This window comes from Lissotriton helveticus, chromosome 1_1 (genome assembly GCF_964261635.1).
Source record: "Lissotriton helveticus chromosome 1_1, aLisHel1.1, whole genome shotgun sequence".
NCBI classification, from domain to species: domain Eukaryota; kingdom Metazoa; phylum Chordata; class Amphibia; order Caudata; family Salamandridae; genus Lissotriton; species Lissotriton helveticus.
The window spans coordinates 1428852816-1428877729 of record NC_136057.1 but is presented as its reverse complement, the minus strand read 5'-3'; the positions used below and the strand labels follow the sequence as shown (position 1 = coordinate 1428877729).

Genomic DNA, 24914 nt, shown 5'->3' with positions numbered 1-24914 from the left:
CTTTTGTAGAGAGCGCGTGTTAAGTGTTGCTAACCTTAGGCCATGTGGCTGGCAGCTAGTAAATGTGGGGAGAATCCTGGGGCCTGTACCTGTAGTCTGAACCAGGGCATCGGCTTGCAAGGTGGCCAAGATAGCTTCATCTAGACAGATAGAATCAGTCTTTAGTGCCCATAATGCATCAGGCGAGTATGTACGTATTTGGCCAGAGTTTGTGGCCCCTGGGCCCGTCCTGGCCCGGACGGGCACAGACGGGCTTTCCTCTGGCGCTCCTCCGGCGCGATGCTGCGCGCGATCGCTGCGCGCCTCCATACTGATGATTATTTATAGTGTGTGGCTCGATACACTTGCAAAAACTAGCCTGCTAACCCCCAAAGCGTGGTGTCAGCATCTCTAGCCCACACCCAAGATGGCGGACGGGCGTGAGGCGGCGAGAGATTCACCAAAGTTGTGAAAAATGCTTTTAATTCGATTATAGTGCAGGCAATGCGAGAGATGGGGGGGGCGTGGGGTCCCTAAACAATAAACCGAGCTCTAAAGCAGTTAAAACCAATTTTTCGAGCATCAACAAATTTTAACAGAAATATATTTTTAAAAAGGAGCTAGCAAACAGTATAAAAGCAATGGCAATGACGGTTCTCCGATTGCAGCAGCGGTATAAGGTTCTAATTACAGTCTGACTTGCTGTAAAACCCCAGAAAGATAACATGTTAAAAAAAAATAGCATACTGTGATAAAACTGTAAGAATAATAATGCAGGTCTCACTTGATTAAAGTTCATTAACATAAGAAGTGGACGTATACATTTATAATGCAAACAGTTATGTCTCAGGCATATCATAACTATATGCGTAGTATCATTGATAGAGACAGTATCAGATTCACAAAAGGGCAACATTGCATCCTTATAACAGCCATGAAAGAGAATTTACAACCATAAAAGCAGCAGCTTACAGGAATTTCATCATAAACAAGCATTTGCAATGCAATAGGTCTCGCATTTGTTAAAGTTTGAGGTATTGGCATCGTAATTGACAATGGGGCGTATGTAGGTAATTTACATTTAGCGATTCTCAAATAGTGATTTTTAAGGAATCGCTATTTGAGAATTGCAAAATGGAATGTATGTAATAAATCGCAATTTTTTGAGAATCTCTAAAATTCCTTCATTGCGATTAGTAAATTGCGAATCGCAATTAAGGAATGAGTGTCCCATTCATTCCTATTGGCCAAGAGGCCCATAGGAATGAATGGGGATACATTCTCAACTTGCGATTTTCTATGAGAAAATGGCAATTTGAGAATCGCAATTCCAAGGGTGCCATGGTGTCCAAAGGACACCTGTTGCACCACTGGAATGTGCCTGTAAGTACATGTGGCACACATACATGCCCTAAGGGCATGTCTGCGCGCCGCATGGCACTTTGAATTTTTTAAAAAAAATGCATTTTGACAGTGTCGGACCTGGCCCTTTTGGCAGGTTCACCCCAAAACTTTTTGCTTTTTCCTAGCCTGTTTCTAGAACCTGGTGTTGGTGATTGTAGGCCTTGGCGCACTTTTTCACTGTGGTACAGTGTAAAGTTCGTGAGCTCTCTGTGTATGTGTGGTGAGTGACCTGCCCTCCCATAGGAATGAATGGGGAATATGTATGCCCATGGTAGTTCCTGATGTGTGGGGAGTGCAGGGTCGAGTTTGATATGTGCGAACTCGTGAGATTGAATGCTGCGTAATGGTGTATGTGGCATGGTTGTGTCTAGTCTAGAAGTGCCACTTTGAGAAGTTGGCATATTTGTGTAATTTGTGCCTGGCGTGTGATTGGCTGGTGAGCCTGGCCCAGAGTGCCTGGGCCTGCTTGTGGGTTGACTGTCTGGGTTGAGGGTGACAGGGGCTGCAGAGCCCCAGGAGGTTGTCTGAGTCAGCCCGTGGATGAAAGGCAGCATCTGCTGCCAAGGAAGTGGGTGGAGATAGCACCTGAGAGTGAATGAGGCTGTGCCTGCCTGCCACAATGCTGGCTCCACCTCCCCGCTGGGCGACTGTCACCTCTGTCCCTGATACTGAAAGGACTTCCCTATAACCAGTTCTAGCTGGTTCGCACACTGCCTGCACAAAGACTTCAAAGACTTTTCTCTGTATAAGAAGGGGCTGTGTCCCCTTCCAAAATGTTCTTGTTTTTGGACTTGAATCTGCCAGGGGCGTGCTGCTGCTTGGGCCCAGGGAATCCCTGGGCCCTGCCCAGCCCCTGGACTCCTGAAGGACTTTGCTTTGCCCTGGATACCTGATGGACTGATGTCCTGGACTCTGGAGACCTTTTTACTGGGTCCCCTTTGCTGAACTTTGCTAAAGGACTTTGCTGAGACTTAATTGGGCTTATAGCGCCTGGGAGCGCTGTATTTGCTTTCTAGCGCTGAGAGCGCTGTGCTTTTAGCCCCCTAGCGCTTGAGAGCACTTTGCTTTTCACTTATAGCGCCTAGAAGCATTTTTTATTTGATTTATAACGCGGGGGAGCGCTTTTTGCTTTGTTTCTGCGCTTCCCCGCCCCGCATTTTGCATGGGGAATGGCAGGTGCCCACCCTGCGTTGTGCGGCTCTTATTCCTTTGATCCGCGAAGCCGGTGCCCACCCAGCATTTGCCCCGCGGCCATGCCGCTGGTCTTGACTTTTTTTTTTTATTCACCTCGAGGGAGCCCTACCCTCGGTGAAGTGATTCCCCGCCTGCCTGCCTAAGCGGGGCCGCTGCGCTGCCCGCAGCAACCCGGAAGTGGTTGGCCGGCTGGCCAATCCTAGCGCGACCGCCCGGAAGTCCCGCCCCGCAGCCCGGGGGAAAGAAGAAGCATGGCGGCAGACGACAGGGCTCCCGTGAGCTGAGGGAGCCCTGCCGCACGAGGAGGAGACGCTGACCGGAAAGCCCGCACCAGGAGAGGGAGCCGCGAGTGAAGCGGAGCCGCCCCCGACCAGCCCGGTGAGTGTTGAAGGGCTGGGGGGGTAGGCGGGAAGCTCCGGGCGGATGTCGTGTTGCCGGTGGTGGCACTTGTGAGGCAGAGCCCGGGAGAGGCTCTTGGGCATTTGTTGATGTAGAGTCCCCCGAGCGGGACTCCAACGTTCCTGATATTTGTTTGAAGAGCCTAGATAGGCTCCGGGGGCCATTTTAGCTAGGCGGGGGCGTCGGGCGCATTGCCGGTGCCCGCCCACCCTCCTGCCAGCGAGAGGTTTGGTTTCCAGAGCCCAGAGAGGCTCAGAAGGCGCCACAGATGTTTCATTAGAGCCACGGAGGCTCTAGGGGGGCATAGTTGGGGCAGCAGGGCGGCCCCGGTTGGCAGCGGGTCGCCCCAACGTTGAGTAGAGCCCAGAGAGGCTCTGAAGGGGGCATTTGTTTTGGGGCCCAGAGAGGCTTCAGGCGGTCCCCATGTGCTGGTGAGCCCAGTGAGGCCCTTGGGGGCAGAGAATTAACAGAGCCAGGTGGCTCCAACGCCCCTCAGCTGACTGAGAGCCTGTGTGGCTCCAACCCCTGCGGCGCAGTTTGTCTAGGGCCAGTGAGAACCCTTGCCGCAGTTTGAAGTTCCCAGCTGCCCAGCAATTAGTGGGCAGCTGCACCGTTTAGGTCTTGGGATGTTCCCAGGTGCCCAGCAAGTAGTGGGCACCTGCACCGTTTAGGCCCCTGACATTGAGACACAGGGCGTCCTAGCCCCAACAAGGCCAGTTGGCCTAGGGACTGCCACAGGTGGTGGCTTATGTAGGTTTTGCGCAATTGTGTGGTTTTTCCTTGCACCTCTGAATGTTTTAGGCATCATGTGTCTTTGCGCTATTGAGTTGTGTTTTCTTTCCTGGCACCTCTGAATGTTTTTGTGCATCATGTGTCTTCCTGGATTTTACACCTCTGAATGTTTTATGCATAATGTGTTTTCTTTCCCTGCACCTCTGAATGCATTTTTATGCATCATGTGTTCTTTCTTTCCTTACACCTCTGAATGTATTTTTATGCATCATGTGTTCTTTCTTTCCTTACACCTCTGAATGTTTTATGCATCATGTGTTTACCTTTTTCCCTACACCGCTGAATGTGTTTTTGATGCATCATGTGTAATGTGTTCTTGCTGATACCCCTAAATGTATTTTATTCTTAGGTGGTTGTTCTTTCCAGTACAGGTGGTCCTAGTGAGGTCCTAGTTCCCTGCGTGACATTCTCCTAAGGTGGTTAGGGTTGCGTAGGTGGTACTTACCTGTTCCCAGTAGTTACTGGATGTGATTTATAACTGTTATTTTATATCCTTTATTCTAATTTCTTGACAGTATTTCTATTTCTACTAAGTGCTGATTATGACAGTGGCCCATGTGGCCCTGTCTTGTAAATAATCCCTTGTGAATATTGCCCGTGCCAATTGGCACAATGTACATGTGTGATTTCCATCTGATGTGATTTTGACAATACAGAAGTTATTTTCATATAACCTTGTGTGGAGTTCCTTTTGTGGTGTGCCTAGTATGTTGTTGCTGTTGTGTGCTGGCACAAATGCTTTACACATTGCCTCCGAGTTTAGCCTCACTGCTCGTGCCAAGCTACCAAGGGGGTGAGCAGGGGTTATCTACTGTGTGTAATTCTTCACCCTGACTAGAAGCAAGGGTCCCTACTTGGTCTAAGGTACTTACCTCTGCCAATTAGAGACCCCCAGATCTAACAGACAGGAAATCGCAAAATACCATCTACTTGGAGTAGGTGGTATTTGCGATTCCTTAAGCCAAAATCGCAATTTTCAAGGCACCCCTACATAGCATTTAAGGAATCACAAAATTGCGATTCCTTAAGTGCTTGAGCAAAATAAGGAATCGCAATTTTTGCGATTCCTTATTTTGCTATGTGGCCCATACATACCAAAATGCCGTTTGTGATTCGCAAACGCCGGAATTCTGCGAATTCCGGCGTTTACGAATCGCAAACGGCTTCCTACATATGCCCCCATGTCTTTTATTTATGTGGATTGAAAAACTACCAGCAGTTCCTAAACACGCACTTTGTATTTATAGTTGTTGATTATGAGAATGAAGGCTGGCAGTAACTGCGCCTCTTTTACTGCCAGTCTTGCTTCTCATAAGCAAGGACTATAAGTTCAAAGTGGGAATTTACACACCGAATGCAAGTTTTCAAAACATATAAATAAAAGGCATTGTCATTAACAATGCCAATAGTTCAAACTGCAGCAAATGCGAGAGACCTATTGCATTGCAAGGTGCACCAGTATGTGCATTTTGTCTTCTTAGATGTACACACTTATAGAAGCAGAGTATTCTTGCATAAATATGATGGTATCAGAGGAAGAGAAAATTACAAAATAAGAGGACGTGTTATTCTCACAACTTGCAAATGATCTTGCCATATAATAATGACGCAGCTGAAGAAAGGGATGGGTGAGGTAGGATACACAGACGTTGAAAGAGTGAGAGTGGCAAGCGACATAGGAGATGTAGACAGTTGAAGAAAAAGAGGCAAAGAGAGACATTCCACAGTCAAGAGAGGGAAAGGAGAAGATTGTTATATAGGAAGAGACAGGCAGAAAAAGGTTAAAAACTGAAAATGAAGGTTATACAAGAAAACACAAAATCAGCATAGAAGGGAGAAGTGAGACGAACAGAGCTGAAGAGAAAGGCAATGGAAGAAGGAATGACAGGCAAAGATAAAGTGGTGAGACAACATGAGAAAAATTGAGAGAAGCACAGAAAGAGTGGGAGAAACTGGAAGAGAGAAGAAAAGAATGAAAGAGGAAGATGCAAAAAAAAAAATAGGATGAATCAAGAAATGTAAGATAGAAACACAGGTAAAGAAAGAGGCAAAGGCCGACAGAGTGAGGAAGGGTCAATTAGAAAGAAGGAAAGACAACAATATAGAAGGTAAGACAATAAACACGGGATAGGAAGGTACACTTAGAGAGTGTCAAAGAGTCACAAAGAAAGAGAAATATAAAAAGAGATAATGAGACAGTAAACACAAAATAGAGAGAGAAAATGAAAACGAGAGTGACAGACCCAACCTCATGCCCATTTGACCTGGTACCGCCACCCCATCTGTTGCCTGGGGTAGAACCCACAACAACCCTCTGTAGGATAGGATATCACTCAGTCGCAGCACTTTCTTGCACGTCTGGAATAGTAAGAGGGAGGTGGGGAACACATTCTTATAAAAAATAAAACAGTGTGAGCGTTTTAAGAGATTAATTTTCTGTGGATAACGTGTGGCATCTTCAATGCTTAAAATGTGAATAATGTCTCCTTCCTACAAATGGTGCAGACTTGTTTCCTGCTCGGCTGTTGTTTCAGCCTGGATTCACCTGGACGTAGTATACATCATCTGCCATCTTTACCCCTGGTTGGAGTGAAAAGACCGCACAGCTATTGGCAAGTCTGCAAATGAAGGGAGGAGACAAGTAGGAAAGATGTAGGATATAATCCTTCCATTACAAACCCACCTTCCACTGTTCACATGTTCCAGCCTAGCACCTGCTACCCCGTCTCACAATCGCACTCTGGTTAGATTTGCCAAAGTGAAGGAGCATCCCTGTGTGTCCAGTGTGAGCCGTGAGGAGGCTAAGGGCATTAGACTGAAGCAGGCCAAGCAAAGTTAGTGTCTCAACATAGAGTTATTTTACAGGAAAGGAGACAGATGAAGTAAAGTCACAGTATCACAGGGTTACCTACGACTCATATCTGGAAGGGTTCACTGGCATCAGACCACAACGCCGCTCCTGACCGGGGACGATAACGGCACTGATAGGACCATTCATCTGTCTGTTGAACTCCGCTGAAGACAAACACAGCCTCGCTTCCCGGGGGTCCTCGTGTCGGTACATGTTACTTTTTTGTATAGAAAAAATCTTATATTCGGATACTCCGATGTACACTTTATGGTCAGACCTCCTCCTCTGGTGACCACGCTCCTGGGGCTCAACACAACCGATGTTTTTGGGTAGGAATCTGTATTGAGAATGACACATACAAAATAAAAATGCGAGAAACTAAACACCTTCACACCCCAGCTTGACTCAGCAATCATCTCATGCACAGCTTTTCCCTGAAACCTGAGTTGGGTACGGCAGCAGGCAGAGTCTGTGACTACAGCCTGAACCGGGCTCTGCTGGGCTTCACGAAGACACACAGCTGCAGCCATGTAGATAGGAGCAGCAACGGTGCAGGAGAGATTAGGTGCATGCCATGAAAGGTTTACAAAAGCTGTTAAGAGTCTTTTGGGATCGCAGGGGTTAATGGCATTGCAGCAACGGCTTCAAAGCCTGCCTGCATTTATATGCTTGAGGAGCGGAAAAGGGTAGAGATAAAAAAAACAACAAAGTGGTGCTTACATTGAAAGATACCGCTCTGCAGTGTAAGTTTACTGTAGTTGGTCAATGCTGCTTCCGGACTACACGGAAGTTACGTATCGGATCAACAGCCAACACAAAGCAAGATAAGAACAACTATGCCCCAGTTAAATAAATCGCAAGCATTATGACAACTTACACAGAGTTTCACCCAACATACAGATTACTTTAGGTCTCGCTGAGACAGCGCATGCAGCGAATGCGCTGCCAAATCGAGACCTAAAAAGGAAAAAGAAAAGGCGGTCAACCAGAAGGCTGTTCTATGTCTTGCCTTAGTTTAAAGCGCACTATGCATTTCTTGGGGTCAAATAGGCAAGCTTAAGGGAGCAAACCTTAAGGAGTATTGCAAAATGCAAGTTTAAAGTGCAGAGTTGACATATTAGTCTTGAACCAAGAGCAAGCCATCTTAGCAAGTACTGTCAGCGCATCATACAATTGCAGACATTTGTCACTAGGCATCACACAAGGGATAAAAGAGAGTTTACAAACATAAAAGCAACAGTTCTCACAAAGTAACATCATTAAAAGATGGAGCCGTCAGTACCAAATCTGATCTATGATGTGCCTTGGTTAATGGTACACAGTACATTTCCTTGCTATTGGCCAAAGCAAACTCAAAAAGGTAGATCTTAAGCAGTATTGCAAGACTGCATATTTAAAATGCAGAATTGGCATGTGGGTCTCACACTGTGGGCAAGTCAGCGAAGCGTGAAGTAGCAGAGAACAGTTAAAGGAAACATCCGTCTGTTGACAAACTATTTTATTCGATGGAACAAACTCTAGATAAGCAGACCCTAGAAAGTAGTGCAGAATAGCAATTTTAAAAGTGCTAGTGGCATAATGATCTCAAGCCAGGAGCCAAACTGGAAGGACGGGTAAGAAACCAACTGCATTCAGGATACACACTCATTCTACAAAAACCTTGCGAACAGATGGTAGAAATGTCTTCCTTGGGGCTATACATGTTAAGAATGCATTGCCGTAGCTTTACTTCTTAGAAGCCAATCACTCCCCAAGAATTTGGCTGCTGCACAGGTGAACAATGGGCTAGGGTCCAATCTTAGAATGCGTAGTGCTTTGCCATGCCTCATGGTGCCCATCCAAGAGCAAACTCTTTTAATCCATGACAATGTAGGTTGAGTATAGATACAGCAAGCAAACAACACATGTGCTACAGTTTGATTGGAGACGTTACAGACTGGACATGTTAACAGGGATGCAGATGAAGTTGACCATTAGGCTGTGAATGTATTGAGAGGCAAGGTTCCAAACCTGGACTAAACTTAAAGCTTCTTTTTAGATTCGGTAGGGTCAGTGATGAGATCTAAATAGGGTTCAAGGGCACTTTGGATTTTAAAAATAGTAAATTTGTTAGTGAATAAGCCTCTTTGTTGTCATTCTGGGCAACCCAAGACCAGTATAGATCTTTGATTGTTTCTTTGGGGGAGAAGACGGACAGCTGAGGAAAAGATCCACACATCTGGTAGCCCAAGAGAGCGTAGCAGTTTCTTGATGCTGCTGAGCCACTTGATTTTGTAGAACCTATCCAGCTGCATAAGCTGTTGCAATGCCTTGGCATAGGGTACTAGTCCCAGTGTATCTCTCAGACTCCTCCGAAACAAGACAGGTCTAATTCTTTCTTTGCCTAGTATCGATTTCCTCCTCATATCAAGGTTCAGCAGGTGCATTGGAGTGATGGTTGGTAGCATAGCAAGATTTCTCTGGAACTTATTTTCAGTTTTGCTCAAGTCAGCAATATTTTGGAAACCCCAGAGCTCAGCCCCATAAAGGGCTGTCCCCACTTCCTTTGCATCATAAAGTTGTGATGCTGGAGTTATTGACTTAGTGAATGATGCACAATGTTCCTTCAAGATGGCACACACAATTTGTTTAAGTGAAGCCTTGCCAAAATATGTTTTTCATGAAGGTTTGGGGGACAGAATTATTCCTAGATAGTCAAAGGTGTCTACTCATGGTTCTGTTCAAACCTTCTCCACTCTCTAAATTTGTCAGGCCCCCTCTGAAAGACTTGTGCTGGTTTATGGTAACATACTTTGTTTTGGTGGAGTTTACTACCAGTCCTCACAGATAGCAGAATTCAACAAATCGATTCAATATGCAATGACGTCCACTCGGGGCCTGAGACACTAGTAAAGTTTCATCAGCAAAAAGTAGCGTGGGTGTTATCAAACCAGGAATAGACGGAGTATCATGGGGGCTTGTTAACAAAAACTGGACAACATTGTTTTTTTTTTTTTTATAATTCTTTTTATTGAACAAAGTCAGCCAACATCGCAGTACAAGAGTAATGTCTTAATTACAAAAGTACATTAGGGGGAAAAAGGAAGGAAAGGCACATAAGCACATGATTAGGGACATCACGGGGAAGAGGGCACATTGAATTCAACATTTCTGGGTGGCACACATATCTCTCCTCTGTGGCAATTCCAGGGTCCCCTCGCTAGATAGACAGTCTTTTCCCTAAACATACACCAGTCTAAGTTATTTTCCCATACTTCCAAGGTGGGAGGTAGTGTGGATCCCCACAGTTGAGCAATGTTCCTTTTAGCTATCATGTAGCCCAGCATAGCCCACTGCGTCTGTGCCGAGTTTAGGTCGGTTGGCTCCCATATATTCAGGAGTCACCTCCTTGCCTCCGGCATCAACGAGATCCCCAACACCCTACGCATAATGTCATGAATTTTGCGCCAGTATTCGACGATGTGTGTACATTCCCAAATGATGTGGAGAAATGTACCAGTCAGACCACACTGATGCCTACAAAGACTAGAATCCGAAAGGCCCCATATGCACCAGTCGGGGTCCCGTTACATAGACCCTATGCAGCACCTTTAATTGTACCAGCCTCTGCCGAGCCGGAATGGCTACCTCTTTTGGGGAGGACGCTGCTATCTGCCAATCCTCATCATCCAATTCTATCCCATCTTGGACACACTTAGTCCTCAGCACTCCAAGGAGATCAGCTTTATGATTAATTAGCTTCTTATATATTAGTGAAATCGTTTTTTCGGGGATATGGCCATCGAGGTTCCTATCTTCAAGCGGGGAAGCCACCTGGGGTTCAACGTCTCTGGGTAGCGCAGCCAGGAGAGAATGCCGGACTTGCGCATAACGAAAATAGTTGGAGTTCGTCAATTTATATTCCTCCTACATTTCTATGAACGATTTAATCTTCCCTTTACCCCTTGACATCCCTAATGGTAGAGATCCCTATAGGTCCCATTTGTCGAATCTTTTTGTCTGCCAAAGCTTGCCCAGCTTCTCTGAGTCAAAGAGCGGGATGGCCAAAGTTAGTTTATCTCTCCACCCTAAGGAACTGGTGGCATCATGCCAGATCTAGACGGCATGCTTGGTTGGTCACGTCAAGTCCAGTCTTGTTGGCTTCGAGTACAGCGCCGTACTATATCCCCCCCCCCCCCCCGGGAGAAGCCATTTATCCATGGCATAGGCCGGGTCCGCCCCTGGAACGTATGTGCAGTGAATAATCGCTCCCAGCTGGGAATCCCAATGATACCGTCTGATATCCGGGAGGACAATGCCTCTGTCATACCAGGGAAGAGTAAGCCTAGTTAAGGCAATAGGGGGCCTGCCCTCCCAAAGTAGACTACGCTGCAGCCCCTCGACCTCTCGAAAATAACTGGCCGGCACAACATCCAATGTGTTCTGAAGGGCATATAGGAAGCGAGGCAGAGCCATCATTTTGAAGAGGGCCGCCCAACCCAAAAGGGAGAGAAGGAGTCTCTTCCAGTTTGCAATATCGCCCCTGAGCCTCTGCAAGGGGGGAAGGAGGTTCCGGGCATATCTTGCTGCGGGGTCCAGAGAAATGTAAATTCCTAAATATTTGAACCCATCCGTATTGATTTGTATGGGACAGTTCCGAGTGTGGACCGAAGGGTCAACCGTCAACACAAACAATAGGAACTTCCCCCAGTTAATGGAGAGTCCCAAATTCCTGCCAAAAGATGCCAAGACGTCAAAAACAACAATAAGGGACTTCCGGGGCGAAGTCAGATAAAGCGGAATATCATCTGCGTATAAAGATATTCGATCCTCCCATCCTGAGGACCATCGCAGACCCCGAATAGATGGTTCCCAAAGCAGCCAGGCCGCTAGCGGCTCCAGAGCCAATGCAAAAAGGAGGGGGGACAGGGGGCATCCCTCGCGGGTGCCCCGACTGAGCAAAATGGCACCGAAACCCTATTGTTTACAACTATTTGGGCCATCGGTTTAGAATATAGCAGACGCACCCAGCTAATAAATCCGGGGCCGAACCAAACTTAGACAAAACCACCCACAAATAAGACCACTCAATGGTATCGAAGGCCATTGTTGCATCAAGTGAAGCAATTACAGCAGGTTCACTCAGTGTATGTGCTCTAGCAATTACCCCGTGTAGCCTTTGCAAATTTAGGGCCGTGTTTCTGTGGGGCATGAAGCCCGACTGATCCGAGTGAATCAAGCCGCTCACAACTTTTACCAATGTGTTCGACAAAAGCTTGGCCAGAATCTTCGGCTCTGCATTAAGTAAGGAAATAGGCTGTATGAGGAACAATTAGTTTTTACCTTACCCTCTTTGTGAATTACGACCACCGACGCCTCCCTCTGGTCCACAGGTAAGGTCCCCTATCCCGTGACTCAATATACATGTCTTTCAAGTAGGGAGCTAGCTTATCCGGCCTGAGCTTGTAGAGTTCAATTGGGAGCCCGTTTGGGCCCTGTGCCTTCCCAGAATTTAGGGAACAAATTGCTAGTGCAATCTCGTCTGAGGTTAGGGTACTATCTATGAATTCCCGATCCTCCGAGGAGAGAAACGGGAGCTGAATATCCCAGAGTAACCAAGTAGAGACCGCAGTGTAAACTGTCTGAAAATGGGCTGCAAACCTATCAACTATGGCCTGTGGGTCCGTAAGCAAGGTGCCCTCCTCCAAGAGGAGTTCAGGACAAGACGGCTGGCCCAGTCCTTTTTGTCTAACCATGCAATGAGTTTCCCGGCTTTATCACCCAGGTCATAAAGCCTGCCCTGCTCTTCCCTACCCAGAGCCTTGGACCTATCCGTTGCCAGCGCTTTGAAATCATGCTGCTTAAGACTGAGGAGATGCAATTTGGCCTGCATCACTCTGAGATCTAAGTCCCTTTCAAGCAAACCGATCTCAGCCTCCAGATCTACCAACTCTCTGTTCCTTTTTTTCTTTGAGCCCGCTATGAGTGAGAGGGCCTCCCCCTAAGAACTGTCCCCCACAGGGACACCGAGGAGGAGACCGATCCCTCATTTATGAGGAAGTAGTCGTCCAAAGCTTTAATAAGGTCCTTAAGAATTTTGGGATTTTGCAAGTATCATGGATTAATAGGGGCTACTTTACTGACTGTTCCCCAATTAATAGTGATACGGACCCACAGCGGAGAGTGGTCTGAAATGCCCCTAGCCAGGTGCGTGATATCAGTGATGTAAGATGCTTGGGAGGCAAGAACTAAACAATAATCGAGTCTGGAAAGGCTATTATGTGCTCCCGAGTGAAATGTGTATTGCTTTTGATCAGGGTGAAATAATATCAACCAGTCATAACGCCTCCATAAAATCCGGCAACCACCGCTTAGCTCCTCCCATATCCCGCAGGGGATGTCTGTCAAGAACCCCAGAGACGAGTGCATTAAAGTCGCCCCCAGGAGGCGACTTTAATGCAGGAGGCCATCCGGAGGGTTAAGCAAAAGCTTCCCCAAGTCTGCAAATGTGGTGCCCTGCAGCCCCGGTGGAACATAGATCGACAGGAGGGTAATGTTATGTCTTTCCCTCATGCCCGTAACCCCAACATATCTACCCCTGTCGTCCTCCCACACAAAGTAATTACCAATGGGAAACGCCCTGCGCATCAAAATGCCCACTCCTCTGGAGCCTGACGTGAAACCTGAATGCGCCACTAGCTTATACCCAATTCTATGCAGGGCTTTGCACGAGTTCCCCACAAGATGCGTTTCCTGGAAAGCCACATCTGGCGATTGCCTCTTGAGGTACTGAAGGACCACCCTGCACTTAATCTTGTCCCCCAACCCATTCACGTTCCAGCTCAAAAGCCTAATTCCCTACCCCCCATCATTTACATAGACAAATCGACAGTACTCTGTACGCTGCATAACAATCAAGTGCAGTGTACTGACAAGGCTGACAAACCCCCCCAACAATAACGCAATTAACAACCCACCCAAAAGGTGAAACTGCCCGTCTTCCCCAACTCCCCCACCCCGCTGCCCTGCCAACTAGGCTTAGAACTGCCCATTGAAAAATGCAGAGTGCCTGTCGCCCCAAACATTCAAAAGAAAGAACAAAAAAGGTACTTTGGGCGATAGAGTCCGGGAGAACCGGTCAGAACCCAAGCCTCCATAGTCTTTAGTCCGAAGAAACAACCATTATGCAGTTTCCAAGCCCCACACCCCTCCAATCAAATCTAGGATACGTCACACTCCCCCCTCCCCACCCCCCTACACCCCCCGTGCATCATCAACTTCTCAACCGGCAGCTCACTTAAGAAGGCTGGGCGTCCGCACCACCATCTTCTCCCTTGTCCGCCGGGGCCTGAGCACTCCGATATTCAAACCAGTCCAGCACCGCCTCCAGCTGATCAAAAAACCAAGCCCGGCCATCCCCCTCAACTCTAAGACGGGCCGGGAACAGCATCGAGTACTTCATGGCTCTCTCCTGAAGGTCTCATTTTACTGAGAGAAAAGATTTCCTCTGCTTTTGCACTCTTTGCGTAAAGTCAGGGAAGAAAGAGATGGCTGCATTCTCATATCTGAAGGGGGCACCGGCCCTTGAGCTCTGAAGTATAGCATCTCTGTCACGGCAGTTAAGAACTCGGGCCAACATGGGGTGAGCGCCTGGTCTGGGACGGCCGCCCGGGACCCTGTGCGCCCGTTCAATGATAAAAAACTTACTGAGGCCCTTCGGTTTTATATGCTTGAGGATAAGATCCTCCACGAAGAGGTCTGGGGCTTGCCCCTCTGTCTTTTCAGGCACACCCAAAATGCATAGGTTATTGCGGCGAACACGGCTCTCATAGTCATCCAGCTTAAGGTCGAAGGCCACTCGGGAGTCCCGTAACTCCCTGACTTCCGCTTGCAACTGAGAGACATCATCCACCAAACTGGAAGCCATGAGCTCAACCTGCTTCACATTTTCGTTTAGTTCCTCCATGTCTGTACGGATCAAGTTTATGTCTATGCCCATGGAGTCCATTTTGTGTTCCAGCGAGGTTTTGACCCCTGTGATAGCGTCCATAATATCTTTTAAAGAGAGTTCAGGTTCTTCCCCAGGCAGAGCCCCTTTCACAGAGTCTTCTGAGAGCCTTCCCTTTTGCGTATCCTTAGCGACCGTGTATCTAAGTTTCAGTCCTCCAGGAAGCACAGTCCAGTTACCCCACATCCGGGATACACCAACCCGCTGAAATTCGACATGTCAGGGGTTCACTGATTATGCAGCCTCCACCGCCACCAGAAACTGCTCTCCTGCCCCACCACACCCCCTCACTACTCCCATGCGGGGCCTCACCAGCTCCAACAACCAGAGAATCACCAGCGCACACTAGTTGGAAATAACACCAGTTCGTTGTTCCTTCCACCAGGCCAGGAAAATGGAACACTGTAGGGCAGAAGGATCCCCTGTACGGCTTACGCAATGAAAATCACCAGGTGGTATGGTCTTAGGGTCCCCAATTAGGGGTGAGCGCAAAATCCGTTCCGCTCGCGGATTTTGTGAATTTTCGGTAAATTCGCGATCCGCGAACTCCCGCGAATTTGCCGAGAATTCGCAAATCCGCGAGCGGCGGATTTCGGGGGCAAAAGTTGAAGCCTGGCTGGCCTGTTGTAACTATTTTACGATGGCGCCGGCAAGCTGCCAGCGCCATCCTAAAATAGTTACTAAGTTAGCTTCAACAGGAAGCTCTAATAGATAAAATAAAGCAGGTACTCGTCCTGCTTTATTTTATCTATTAGAGCTTCCTGTTGAAGCTAATTTAGTAACTATTTTAGGATGGCGCTGGCAGCTTGCCGGCGCCATCGTAAAATAGTTACAACAGGCCCTTCCTGTGACTTCAGTGACTCATTCATCAGCCCAAAAACAATCGTGAGCGTCGTCGAGGCTGGGCATGTGTGCCTTCTTCCCAAATCTACCGTCGAAAATGAGCAGTGCCTGTGATGCTGGATAGAGGCCTTTGCATCCTTGACTTTCACGAGCGCAATCCTCGTCCTGTTCCTGTGGCCAGGAGCTGAAGGGACCCCTGCACCCCTCGGGGCGATTGCATAGTAACACACACATGGTCGCTGGAACTAGTTGAAGCTGAAATTCAGTGACTCATTCATCAGCCCAAAAACAATCGTGAGCGTCGTCGAGGCTGGGCATGTGTGCCTTCTTCCCAAATCTACCGTCGAAAATCGGCTGTGCATGATTGTGCACTCGCATGGAAGCCCCCCCCCACACACTCGCAGTGTCCACCGTCTTCCCGCCATTGACCCACTATGATGGACAGCTCACCCAAGGGACCCCTGCGCCCCTCGGGGCGATTGCGTAGTAACACACACATGGTCGCTGGAACTAGTTGAAGCTGAAATTCAGTGACTCATTCATCAGCCCAAAAACAATCGTGAGCGTCGTCGAGGCTGGGCATGTGTGCCTTCTTCCCAAATCTACCGTCGAAAATCGGCTGTGCATGATTGTGCACTCGCATGGAAGCCCCCCCACACACTCGCAGTGTGCACCGTCTTCCCGCCATTGACCCACTATGATGGACAGCTCACCCAAGGGACCCCTGCGCCCCTCGGGGCGCTTGCATAGTAACACACACATGGTCGCTGGAAGTAGTTGAAGTTTAAATTCAGTGACTCATTCATCAGCCCAAAAACAATCGTGAGCGTCGTCGAGGCTGGGCATGTGTGCCTTCTTCCCAAATCTACCGTCGAAAATCGGCTGTGCATGATTGTGCACTCGCATGGAAGCCCCCCCCACACACTCGCAGTGTGCACCGTCTTCCCGCCATTGACCCACTATGATGGACAGCTCACCCAAGGGACCCCTGCGCCCCTCGGGGCGATTGCATAGTAACACACACATGGTCGCTGGAACTAGTTGAAGCTGAAATTCAGTGACTCATTCATCAGCCCAAAAACAATTGTGAGCGTCGTCGAGGCTGGGCATGTGTGCCTTCTTCCCAAATCTACCGTCGAAAATCGGCTGTGCATGATTGTGCACTCGCATGGAAGCCCCCCCCCACACACTCGCAGTGTGCACCGTCTTCCCGCCATTGACCCACTATGATGGACAGCTCACCCAAGGGACCCCTGCGCCCCTCGGGGCGATTGCATAGTAACACACACATGGTCGCTGGAACTAGTTGAAGCTGAAATTCAGTGACTCATTCATCAGCCCAAAAACAATTGTGAGCGTCGTCGAGGCTGGGCATGTGTGCCTTCTTCCCAAATCTACCGTCGAAAATCGGCTGTGCATGATTGTGCACTCGCATGGAAGCCCCCCCCCACACACTCGCAGTGTGCACCGTCTTCCCGCCATTGACCCACTATGATGGACAGCTCACCCAAGGGACCCCTGCGCCCCTCGGGGCGATTGCATAGTAACACACACATGGTCGCTGGAACTAGTTGAAGCTCAAAATCAGTGACTCATTCAGCACTGCAGCAGGGCAAATCCGCGGATCCGCGGATCCGCGATCCGCAAATCCGCGGATCGTGGATCCGCAAAATCCGCCCATGCCTATCCCCAATGCATCGACACTCGAGCGTGCAATGTACCTCAATCCGAGGCGGCCTCTCCCACCCTGTGTAGGCAACAGCTCTCCCATCCACCCTACACAGATAATCTGACCGTTAATTTTAATTGGCACGACTCACTCTCCGAGTCCATCAGAATCGCCGAGGCCCCAGCCGGGAGTGGCGGGACACCATCAATGCAGCAATATCCTGTGTCTCCAATGGCTGACAAGACCTGCTCACAGACCCTGAGCATGACCCACGCCACGGGCTCTGCCCGTACTCCTAAAAGGCAGGGATGAGATGAGGCTCCGTAATTCCCCAGATAGAGCCCCCCGGGGACCGGCTATCCACCACGTGCAACCACTGATGAGCAAACCCCTGCCCACAGCTCTTGGTCCAGTATTAGACGTCCAACAACACTCTCCTGGGGGCAGCAGGGGGGGAGGAGAAGGAAAGGAAGGATAAAATCCTGCAGTGGGGGCACTTAGCTGGTCAAGCGCACCTATTCCAATGTAGTTGTCACCGCCGCGGCAACACCACATCCGCCGCCCCTATCGCCGCCGGGACCCTTGTCTCCTCAATACAATGCGCACTTCCATCCCGAAGTGGGACGGATCCAGCAGACACTCAGTCCCGTCTGCGGCTGCGGTACCTCCATCGCCTCGAAATGCTGCACAACTCCGTCCCGGAATAGAATGATTCCCGCAGACACTCTGTCACGTCCGCGGCCGCGGCTCCCAACACCAGACGACCGGAAGTCGCAGGTCACCGGCTGACTCAGACACCGTGGGCCCCCGGCTTACAGGCCCAGGACTGGCCTACCTCACCACCGGCCAAACCTTTGTGGAATAGATCCCCAAGACTCCAGGGCGCGCGGCATAGACTCTGCAGCTCCACAGACACCGGGGGCTGCGTCTCGGAGGTCAGGATAGTTAAACAGGACCGATGTTTGGGCTAAAAAAGACCGGAGCTCAGGCTCTAGGCGGCCATCCTGGATTGCGCTTGGCCACGTCCCCCTGGACAACATCGTTTAGATTTAGCAAGAGCAAGGGTGGGGCCAGGACACATCCCTGTTGAATGCCCTTTATTTATTTATTTATTTATTTAAGTAGCTTATACAGCGCGCAGCTACCCCCGAAGGGGTGTCCCGGCGCTAAAAACAGGAACTCACGACTAAAGAGGGGAAGCAGGAGGAAAGTAAGACTGGAATCATGTTCTGGAGAAGAGCCACGTTTTTAATTTACTGCGGAAAAGGGATTCCGAAGGGCAAAACCTGAGGTCAAGTGGGAGGCAGTTCCATAGTTTAGCGGTCGTCACGCTGAACCCTCTGCCGCCCATTCTAGATCGTCGAAAGCGAGGTACAGTCAGGAGACGTAGATTATTGGATCTCAGAGTTCTCACTGATTGAGATATTACCACTCGCTTTTTCAGATATCCTGGCCCTAGACCGCTGATGGCACGAAAGGCGAGGGTGAGAATCTTGAATTGAATGCGGCTTGCAATGGGGAGCCAGTGTAGCTCTTTGCAATAAAAAGCAACCGACTGACGGTAAGGGATATTTCCAATCAGTCTAGCTGCCGCATTCTGCACGATCTGGAGACGATCAATCAAGTATTGAGGGGCACCAGCGTATAAGCTGTTGGCGTAATCTAAATGGGATGTGATGAGGGCCTGAGTGATAGTTCTACGGACGTCTAAAGGGAGGTAAGGAAAGATCTTTTTAGTCATGCGAAGTTTCGCGAAGCAGGCTGAGGTGACCTTGTTAATTTGCGTTTTACAGGAGAGTGAGTCATCGAACTGAAAGCCAAGGTTACGTGCTGATTGGACAGGGGAGGGCGCGGGGTTAAGCGCTGTGGGCCACCACAGGCTGGGGGATATTGGAACTTTCTGGTTAAAAAATAAGACCTCTGTCTTATCAGTATTAAGCCTAAGGTGGTTGATGGTCATCCAGGCACAGATGTTATCCAAACAGTGGCGGAAGTTGGCAAAGGTGGAGTCAGAGTGGTCTCTAAAAGAGAATATCAGCTGAGTATTGTCAGCATAAGAGACCACCCTGACCCCATAGGACTCCACCACTGTAGCCAAGGGAGCGAGATAGACATTAAAAAGCAGAGGGCTCAGGGCAGAGCCCTGCGGAACACCACACAGCAGGGGTTTACCCTCTGATTTAAAAGGTCCAAGCGCCACCCTCTGCGTTCTGCCAGTGAGGAATGACTCAACCCAGGCTAATGCAGAGCCGCCAATTCCAGCCTGCCTTAGACGGTTAAGAAGGATTTTATGTGAAACCGTATCAAAAGCGGCGGATAGGTCGAGGAGGACCAACATGGCCTCCTCGCCCCTATCCACACACTCACGGACGGTCTCAGCTACTTCCAAGAGAGCAGTTTCGGTGCTGAAGCCTTGCTTGTTGGGAGAGGGTCCGAGAGCTGTTCCTGGTCCCCCCATCATAGACTAGCATGGTTGTCCTCATGGATACATACAGGAATAGAAATAATGTTCTCAGGCATCCCCATGTCTCTCAGCAGCTGCCACAGCTTTGTGGTGGGGAACTAGGTTGAAGGCATATTTCAAATTGACAAACGCCACATACAGGTGGCCCCTTCCGATTTGGACCATCTTCAAATAATTTGACATGGATCCAAAAACCTGGTCTATGGTGCTAGTTTTCTTCCGAAAAAAACTAGTATATTGTTTTCTTCGATCTAATCCTGGATTGCTCCCATAACCACCCAACAAAGCACCTCTTGAATGGTTTCTATCAGGCTTATTGGCCTATAGTTTAAGATCAATCTTCTTTCACCCTTTTTGTAGCTGCACACGACCTCGGCTCCTTTCCAAGACTTTTGAATCAGTGCGCCCATTGCAATTTTGTTGGACAGCACTATTATGTATTTAGACCACTTTTCCCTGGTACTAATGAAGATGTTACCCGGAATGCCATCAGGTTTGGGAGCTTTGCTGCATAAGATGGCATCAAGGGCAGATCTATTGTCACTTTGATCGAATACGAGTGTCCACAGTGTGGGATCAAATTCCATGGGTCAGAGCATGTGAGGTCTTGGGAGCTATCACAATATAGAGATTTGAAATGACAAGTGGGGGAATATAGTTTTCTGGTTGACCTGTGACCCCTTGGCCACCCCATGCCATGAGACCAGAAGTTTCAGTAGTCTTTGTCAGAGCACATTTTAAGCAATTTCAAGCCATCTCTTCTATCCCACTCCCTTCTTACCCAGTGGTGAGGGAGATTGTATGCTTTATGTGTGTCTTTTATCAGTTCTGGAGTTTTACATCTAATAGCCAGTGCTAGCTGCCTTGTTGCCTGTGTACAATTCTTATTGAACACATTTTTGTTTTTATTGCTCTTAAGGGATTTATTATGGTCTTGAGAAGAGGTTGCTGGAAAAAGGAGCGCTAGGTGGTCAAAGAAGCGCGGGTGGATAAGTAGCTTCTTCGATATTTATATCTGTAGCCAGTAATACCTGAAGTGTAGAGCAGTGCTTACAGGATCTAAGGTAATGGTAGACAGGGAATCAGGCCGAGCTGCAAAATGATGCCACTTAAGTTTAAGCTTAATATTTGTAGATCTATAGTTAATGTGCGTGACATGGGCACTTAGGACGTGCTGTCTCAGAATGGGGATAGTTGGAGGCAGATGGAGTTATGACCGTTCTCAATCCTTCAGGTAACTACTATATCATTTACCTTGTGCCAGAGTCTAGGGGCATATTACCAACGTTAAGCGATATTTATCGCTAACGATGCTTAGCAACGAATTTTTTAACGCTAAGCATCGTCAGAAATTATCGCAGATAAACCTTGGTATTACCAAGGTTTATCGCAAATGCGATAAAAAACGGCCGCAATGCATGAATATCGCTGAAAAGTCAGCGATATTCATGCATTACCGAGCTAATGCTCTTAGCCATGTTATCCACCTCCCATTGGGTAACATGGCTAAGAACTGCTCAGGGCAGGTGTTAGTTTTTGGAGATATTCGCGCTTAGCGCGAATATCTCCAAAAGTTGGTAATAGGAGATAGCGATGTTAGCGCCCACTTTACATGTCATTAGTGATAAATATCACTGACATGCAAAGTGGGGCCCAAGATGGTCGCTATCTCCTACTAGCTGTCGCTAACTGGTGTTAGAGACAGCTAGGTAATAGGGAGATAATTTTATCTCCGCTTTCTTGGCTTTTAAAGCCAAAAAAACGGAGATAAACCCCCTTGATAATATGCCCCTTAAGTCGATCAATATATGTTTAGAGTTATCTACATATGCTGGAATGTTGACCTTGTTGCCAGGCTGGAATGTTATCCTTTGAAAAGGATTACATTTGCTTATAGCTGTGAAGCTGAGCTGGAGGTACCTGCTGTTACTCTTCAATAACGATACCTTATCTTTACAACTTGCATGGAAGTGGATCTTTACATAATAATTAATACCACTCTCATGGTTGGGTTTGTTATATGTAAACGCACTACTGCAATCTGATTTTCTACATCACTTGTAGTGCTAAGTCTATCTTTCAGTGGCAGGGCAGCTTGATTGCACCCTTTCATATGAGGTAGTGTGAGCAGAGGTCTGCCCCATCACTCATCTTCCTCCAAGGACAATTTGATGTCTTTGCAGTCTAGAGGTTCATTGGTGATGTTGAAGTCCCCGGATAGTATGACGGAATGTGTATTGCGCATCTTCTCCCATTGCCTCTCTAGTGTGTGGAGGGTTTCAGACAATTTCAGACAATTTGCCACTCTTGACACTTCTGGCATAGATATTGTATATGTCAACAGTAAAGCTCCTGTCAGACCTGATGTGAATCCTCAGAATACCTGTGGAATCGATATCCAACTTGTGCCTCAAACAGTTTAATGCCATTCTAGGCCATATTAGGAGACTGCCATATGATATGGCCTGCCACAATGATTAGTTTTGGCCAGAATCCAATAATTATTATACCCAGCCCAAAACACAGCTCCATGCTCCAGGATTCCTGGAATAAACAGATGCAGTAATTTTCAATAAAATCAATTCGGTCAGGCAGTCGTAATGTGGATTTTAAGCCTGCCAAATTCCAGGAGACCACTGCTAGGGTGTTACTTATGTTGTTATTTAATAAGTTAGCGGTCTTAGAGATTTCAACCAAGCTTTTGGCAGAGGAATATGGTGGCTGCATGAAGTGGGGTCTGATGACTGGAAACTGAGGTACCCCCCTGCAAGTTAGAGTTTGGGGTGCAGTAGATAATTTCCTAGATTGTGTTGGTCATGGATTGTTAGTCAGCGACCACTTGCAACTCGCCAAAGGGAGAGCCTGCTGGATTGCAGAAGATGGGAAATTTGCATAGGGTAGTCAGTCCAAATCACCCAGAACAGAGATGCGGTGAGATGGAAAGTTTGTCCTTGGATTTGATTTGGCAATGCGTGAGTCCCGTAGATATTTGAAATGGATGAACGAGCAATTTGGCTGGCAAGTCCTGGCGTTAAGGTCACCATCCTGTCTGCTACTCTCATGTCAACAAATATCAGTTCAATAAAATCAAACTTGGAACCACAGGCAGGATATCTTCTAGCATATACAGTGTCTTCCCTAATCACGGATCTACAACGTCCATCCAGTGAGTGACCTTATCAAGGAATACTGTTCCTCATATCTCAGTGCAAAGGGGAGTTTTGTAACATTTGTCATGTAGATCAAGCCTGGCGGGGGTGAGTTTTCAGTGAGTTCATTAGGTGCAGGGTGCTTACTGTTTTCTTCGACACATGTTTGGCACCATGCATTTTCGAAAGTCCTGAATTTGCTACTTTGGTGTCGAGTGGCATACTCTAGGGGGCTGGATGGTGTATCTGGCTAATCGACCCCTGGAATTTTGGGGACCAAAACAAGAGCCAGGTAAAATCTGAATCTGGCCCGAGGTCTGCATATCCCTATTAAGGGGCCGATTATGATGGCGGACGGACCTGAGTCCGTCCGCCACCATAGAGTAGGAGGGAACCTCCGCATTGCCTGCGGAGTTCCCTCCTGTGCAATTAGGATGTGACCGCCACCCTGGCGGTCACATCCTCTATTTTTACCATTGCGGCGGGTGCGGCTTCAAGCTGCACCCGCCGCAATGGTAAAAAATGCATACATTGCATTTGTATGCAGAAAGCGGCAGGCACCGTGCGGTACCTGCCGATTTCTGCATACAAATGCAGGGGGGTACCATAGTTATCCCCCATGTGCACCCACCCTTCACCAAGGGGGCCCACAACGGGCCCCCGAAGACAATGTCCGTATGCTTTTCCACGGCGGAAAAGCCGCCGTGGAAAAGCATATGATTTCCGCCATCCTAATATGGCTGGCGGTGTCTGATAGACACCGCCAGCCATGTTGGAGCTTTTCCACCGCGGTCGGAAGGCGACCGCGGCGGAAAAGCTGCGGACGGATTTTGAGACCCACCGCCATCCTAATTTGGCGGTGGGTCTTTTGTGCCTCCGCAGCGGTTTTCCCGCATCCTCCGGGCCGGCGGTGGCTTTCGCCGGCCTGGAGGATGCGGGAAAACCTCGATCCTAATCGAGCCCATAATCTGGAATTTGTGGAGCCTGTTATGTCCTGCGAGAAACATTCTAGTGTCTCTTCAGTGCAGGCAAGGAAAGGAGCAGACAGTTGTGACCTTCCGAAATTTTTCATGTAGTACATACATTTGCCTATATCATGTCAAAGTTTGTTTGGCTTTATGCTTTTCATAGTCTGCTATACTTTGATGAGGAGGACTCAAACACTGGTATTCTTTCTTTTGTTGTCTGGGTGCATGGCCACCCAGATGCAGATTTTTTTCAGAGCTTATAATGAGGTACTGTATCAGAGAATGTAATAATTTTGTGCACTAGGGATATATGTAGACATGCAATGATACTTCTGTGCTACTAACAAAAGAATGTGTGTTTATGTGTGTGTGTTGGTATCAATATATATATATCACCAGACATACACACACACACACACACAAGCATACACACAACTACACACACACACACACACACACACACACACACGCACATACGCACACACACACACACACACACACACACACGTATATGTATAAATATGTAAATGTCCAGGAATGATTAAAGCAATTCAGGCATCAATGAGGATATCCTCTTATGGTTGATCTTTATAAGTTATATCACAAAGGTGCTCAGAATAGCAAGGAAGAGAAAGTACAACATGACAAGTGCCAGCTGGCTGGTTCTCGCCCAGACACCTCGTTTCCTTTTCTGGACTTTTATCGAACACATTTACATACTAGGCATTTTTGTTTTGGTTGCTTGAATTGGACTATAGCTGTGATACTCAAAGTAAGGCCTAGTGACAGCTTGCGGCCCCCCTGACCTTCACATGTGGGCCCCCTGCTGATGGCTGCACTAGGCTCCATTTTACTTGAGAAAGCACTAACATTCAGAAATATGTTAATAAAAAAACGGGCAAGCATTAATTTACAAGCTAACTGAAGTAATAGAAATAAGCAAATAAGGTATCCTGCACCACATAACTATTTTAGAAACATTTATTTGTAAGGCATTTGGCAGCAAACATTTAAAAATATGACAAATTCTTTTAAAAATTCACAAAATTATATTTCATCAACATGCAAACATTTCACCTTAGAACATCCGATTACAGCAGTGCATTGAAAAGTATTTTTTAAAAGGGATAGTTCTAAAAAATGGACGTAGAAAGTTTCATGCCTCTTCCCACGCTGACAACAAAGCCAATAGTGAACTAAGAGGCAAGTCAGTTG

The 24914-nt window shown here is 47.8% G+C and overlaps 1 protein-coding gene across 1 annotated transcript in view; it reads left to right on the top strand.

Moving 5' to 3' along the window:
* LOC144764166 (A.superbus venom factor 1-like) overlaps positions 1-24914 on the top strand; it is a 1132054-nt gene that overhangs the window by 952348 nt on the left and 154792 nt on the right. The window lies entirely within an intron of this gene.